This window comes from Nerophis lumbriciformis, linkage group LG33, assembly GCF_033978685.3.
Source record: "Nerophis lumbriciformis linkage group LG33, RoL_Nlum_v2.1, whole genome shotgun sequence".
Classification (NCBI taxonomy): domain Eukaryota; kingdom Metazoa; phylum Chordata; class Actinopteri; order Syngnathiformes; family Syngnathidae; genus Nerophis; species Nerophis lumbriciformis.
The window spans coordinates 164,323-170,000 of record NC_084580.2 but is presented as its reverse complement, the minus strand read 5'-3'; positions in this window follow the sequence as shown (position 1 = coordinate 170,000).

Sequence of the window (5,678 nt, the reverse complement as noted above, 5' to 3'; positions counted from 1 at the left end):
TGCTGGAAGATCAGTTTGAAAAAAGAACCAGAGGATAGAGGGGAAAAACACCATATTTGTGTCCGAAAATAGCTCACTTTGACTCGGACGCGTTCCCTGTGATTTCAGCCTGTCAGACATGGTGCACATAGTAACGAGATGGAGGTGTTTTGGTCGACCAGGTAAAAAACGAAAAATCGAGAGAAGGTAAAAAGTAGGTGAAAAATTAAGCCTCTCTCGTTAAGGTACTTAGAAAAAATCCCAAAAAAAAAATGAACTCCCATTGAAATGAATGGGGAAAAATTTTTTTCTCGTTTTTTTTCTAAGTACAACAACGAGAGAAGGTAAAAAATGGTTTTTTTTAGCCTCTCTCGTTAAGGTACTTAGAAAAAAACCCAGATTTTTTTTTTTCTCGTTTTTTTTCTAAGTACAACAACGAGAGAAGGTAAAAACAGGTGCTTTTTAGCCTCTCTCGTTAAGGTACTTGGAAAAAATCCGAGACATGTTTGGTCTTCCCCACTGACAGTGCGCCTTTGCTGGGTAAGTTGTGGACGTGCCAGGCACCCCCGGGACACCGGTGGAACGCGGCCGGACTCGTGGTACTCCAACCCGGGCATAATTTTGGATATTTCCCGGTCCTTTTTTTCCCCACTTTCCCAACTTTTCTTCCGAATCACAGTGCGCCTTTGCTGGGTAAGTTGTGGACATGGCAGGCACCCCCGGGACACCGGTGGAACGCGGCCGGACTCGTGGTACTCCAACCCGGGCATAATATTGGATCAAATTCGGGACTTTTGCCCACTTTCCCAACTTTTCTTCCCAATCACAGTGCGCCTTTGCTGGGTAAGTTGTGGACATGCCAGGCACCCCCGGGACACCGGTGGAACGCGGCCGGACTCGTGGTACTCCAACCCGGGCATAATTTTGGACCAAATTCGGGACTTTTGCCCACTTTCCCAACTTTTCTTCCCAATCACAGTGCGCCTTTGCTGGGTAAGTTGTGGACATGCCAGGCACCCCCGGGACACCGGTGGAACGCGGCCGGACTCGTGGTACTCCAACCCGGGCATAATTTTGGATCAAATTCGGGACTTTTGCCCACTTTCCCAACTTTTCTTCCCAATCACAGTGCGCCTTTGCTGGGTGCGTTGTGGACATTGTAGGCACCCCGGAACCCTGGTGGAACGCGGCGGGACTTGTGGGACTCGAACCTGGGTGTGACTTTGGACCAAATTCGGGACTTTTGCCCACTTTCCCAACTTTTCTTCCCAATCACAGTGCGCCTTTGCTGGGTGCGTTGTGGACATTGTAGGCACCCCGGAACCCTGGTGGAACGCGGCGGGACTTGTGGGACTCGAACCTGGGTGTGATTTTGGACCAAATTCGGGACTTTTGCCCACTTTCCCAACTTTTCTTCCCAATCACAGTGCGCCTTTGCTGGGTGCGTTGTGGACATTGTAGGCACCCCGAGACACTGGTGGAACGCGGCGGGACTTGTGGGACTCGAACCTGGGTGTGATTTTGGACCAAATTCGGGACTTTTGCCCACTTTCCCAACTTTTCTTCCCAATCACAGTGCGCCTTTGCTGGGTGCGTTGTGGACATTGTAGGCACCCCGAGACACTGGTGGAACGCGGCGGGACTTGTGGGACTCGAACCTGGGTGTGATTTTGGACCAAATTCGGGACTTTTGCCCACTTTCCCAACTTTTCTTCCCAATCACAGTGCGCCTTTGCTGGGTGCGTTGTGGACATTGTAGGCACCCCGAGACACTGGTGGAACGCGGCGGGACTTGTGGGACTCGAACCTGGGTGTGATTTTGGACCAAATTCGGGACTTTTGCCCACTTTCCCAACTTTTCTTCCCAATCACAGTGCGCCTTTGCTGGGTGCGTTGTGGACATTGTAGGCACCCCGAGACACTGGTGGAACGCGGCGGGACTTGTGGGACTCGAACCTGGGTGTGATTTTGGACCAAATTCGGGACTTTTGCCCACTTTCCCAACTTTTCTTCCCAATCACAGTGCGCCTTTGCTGGGTGCGTTGTGGACATTGTAGGCACCCCGGCACTCTGGTGGAACGCGGCGGGACTTGTGGGACTCGAACCTGGGTGTGATTTTGGACCAAATTCGGGACTTTTGCCCACTTTCCCAACTTTTCTTCCCAATCACAGTGCGCCTTTGCTGGGTGAGTTGTGGACATTGTAGGCACCCCGGAACCCTGGTGGAACGCGGCGGGACTTGTGGGACTCGAACCTGGGTGTGATTTTGGACCAAATTCGGGACTTTTGCCCACTTTCCCAACTTTTCTTCCCAATCACAGTGCGCCTTTGCTGGGTGCGTTGTGGACATTGTAGGCACCCCGGCACTCTGGTGGAACGCGGCGGGACTTGTGGGACTCGAACCTGGGTGTGATTTTGGACCAAATTCGGGACTTTTGCCCACTTTCCCAACTTTTCTTCCCAATCACAGTGCGCCTTTGCTGGGTGCGTTGTGGACATTGTAGGCACCCCGGAACCCTGGTGGAACGCGGCGGGACTTGTGGGACTCGAACCTGGGTGTGATTTTGGACCAAATTCGGGACTTTTGCCCACTTTCCCAACTTTTCTTCCCAATCACAGTGCACCTTTGCTGGGTGCGTTGTGGACATTGTAGGCACCCCGAGACACTGGTGGAACGCGGCGGGACTTGTGGGACTCGAACCTGGGTGTGATTTTGGACCAAATTCGGGACTTTTGCCCACTTTCCCAACTTTTCTTCCCAATCACAGTGCGCCTTTGCTGGGTGCGTTGTGGACATTGTAGGCACCCCGAGACACTGGTGGAACGCGGCGGGACTTGTGGGACTCGAACCTGGGTGTGATTTTGGACCAAATTCGGGACTTTTGCCCACTTTCCCAACTTTTCTTCCCAATCACAGTGCGCCTTTGCTGGGTGCGTTGTGGACATTGTAGGCACCCCGAGACACTGGTGGAACGCGGCGGGACTTGTGGGACTCGAACCTGGGTGTGATTTTGGACCAAATTCGGGACTTTTGCCCACTTTCCCAACTTTTCTTCCCAATCACAGTGCGCCTTTGCTGGGTGCGTTGTGGACATTGTAGGCACCCCGAGACACTGGTGGAACGCGGCGGGACTTGTGGGACTCGAACCTGGGTGTGATTTTGGACCAAATTCGGGACTTTTGCCCACTTTCCCAACTTTTCTTCCCAATCACAGTGCGCCTTTGCTGGGTGCGTTGTGGACATTGTAGGCACCCCGGCACTCTGGTGGAACGCGGCGGGACTTGTGGGACTCGAACCTGGGTGTGATTTTGGACCAAATTCGGGACTTTTGCCCACTTTCCCAACTTTTCTTCCCAATCACAGTGCGCCTTTGCTGGGTGCGTTGTGGACATTGTAGGCACCCCGGAACCCTGGTGGAACGCGGCGGGACTTGTGGGACTCGAACCTGGGTGTGATTTTGGACCAAATTCGGGACTTTTGCCCACTTTCCCAACTTTTCTTCCCAATCACAGTGCGCCTTTGCTGGGTGCGTTGTGGACATTGTAGGCACCCCGGCACTCTGGTGGAACGCGGCGGGACTTGTGGGACTCGAACCTGGGTGTGATTTTGGACCAAATTCGGGACTTTTGCCCACTTTCCCAACTTTTCTTCCCAATCACAGTGCGCCTTTGCTGGGTGCGTTGTGGACATTGTAGGCACCCCGGAACCCTGGTGGAACGCGGCGGGACTTGTGGGACTCGAACCTGGGTGTGATTTTGGACCAAATTCGGGACTTTTGCCCACTTTCCCAACTTTTCTTCCCAATCACAGTGCACCTTTGCTGGGTAAGTTGTGGACATTGTAGGCACCCCGAGACACTGGTGGAACGCGGCGGGACTTGTGGGACTCGAACCTGGGTGTGATTTTGGACCAAATTCGGGACTTTTGCCCACTTTCCCAACTTTTCTTCCCAATCACAGTGCGCCTTTGCTGGGTGCGTCGTGGACATTGTAGGCACCCCGGAACCCTGGTGGAACGCGGCGGGACTTGTGGGACTCGAACCTGGGTGTGATTTTGGACCAAATTCGGGACTTTTGCCCACTTTCCCAACTTTTCTTCCCAATCACAGTGCGCCTTTGCTGGGTGCGTCGTGGACATGTCAGGCACCCCGGAACCCTGGTGGAACGCGGCGGGACTTGTGGGACTCGAACCTGGGTGTGATTTTGGACCAAATTCGGGACTTTTGCCCACTTTCCCAACTTTTCTTCCCAATCACAGTGCGCCTTTGCTGGGTGCGTCGTGGACATTGTAGGCACCCCGGAACCCTGGTGGAACGCGGCGGGACTTGTGGGACTCGAACCTGGGTGTGATTTTGGACCAAATTCGGGACTTTTGCCCACTTTCCCAACTTTTCTTCCCAATCACAGTGCGCCTTTGCTGGGTGCGTTGTGGACATTGTAGGCACCCCGGAACCCTGGTGGAACGCGGCGGGACTTGTGGGACTCGAACCTGGGTGTGATTTTGGACCAAATTAGGGACTTTTGCCCACTTTCCCAACTTTTCTTCCCAATCACAGTGCGCCTTTGCTGGGTGCGTTGTGGACATTGTAGGCACCCCGGAACCCTGGTGGAACGCGGCGGGACTTGTGGGACTCGAACCTGGGTGTGATTTTGGACCAAATTAGGGACTTTTGCCCACTTTCCCAACTTTTCTTCCCAATCACAGTGCGCCTTTGCTGGGTGCGTTGTGGACATTGTAGGCACCCCGGAACCCTGGTGGAACGCGGCGGGACTTGTGGGACTCGAACCTGGGTGTGATTTTGGACCAAATTCGGGACTTTTGCCCACTTTCCCAACTTTTCTTCCCAATCACAGTGCGCCTTTGCTGGGTGCGTTGTGGACATTGTAGGCACCCCGAGACACTGGTGGAACGCGGCGGGACTTGTGGGACTCGAACCTGGGTGTGATTTTGAATCAAATTTGGGACTTTTGCCCACTTTCCCAACTTTTCTTCCCAATCACAGTGCGCCTTTGCTGGGTGCGTCGTGGACATGTCAGGCACCCCGGAACCCTGGTGGAACGCGGCGGGACTAAGTTCCAAGAGGGCGTTTTTGCCCCCCTCCAAACTCCCTCTCTTTGTTTATAGTGCATATTTTCTGCTGGATCTACTCTCTATTTACTCCAAGGAAAAAAACTAGCCGGTCGCGGCAAATTTTTACAATCGGTCGCCAAACTACGGCACGAGGGCCGAACGCGGTACGCCGGCGTCCAAGATACGGCCCGGGGATTTTTTTGATTTTTTGGGCTTTTTTTGATTTTTTTGGACATGTTGGGCATCCCAGGACTCGGGTGCGACTGCAGGACGTGTGGGGCTCTAACCTGGGTGTGGTTTTTGGTCATTTTTCCGGACTTTTGCCCACTTTTCCAACTTTTCTTCCCAATCACAGTGCGCCTTTGCTGGGTGCGTTTTGGGCATGTGGGGGGCACCTCGGACTCGGGTGGGACGCGGCGGGACTTGTGGCACTCGTACCTGTGTGTGATTTTTGATCATTTTGTGGACTTTTCCCCAGACACTCTCCACTTGTCTACCCCACTTCCCCTGTGACTTTGCTGGGGGGGCGTTTCCCCGCTGTCCTTTGTAGTGTAAGGGTTACTTTTCTTTTTTTTCTGTCTGAAAATAGGGCCCCAAAAGGCCTCACACTCCCCGGGAAGACCTGATG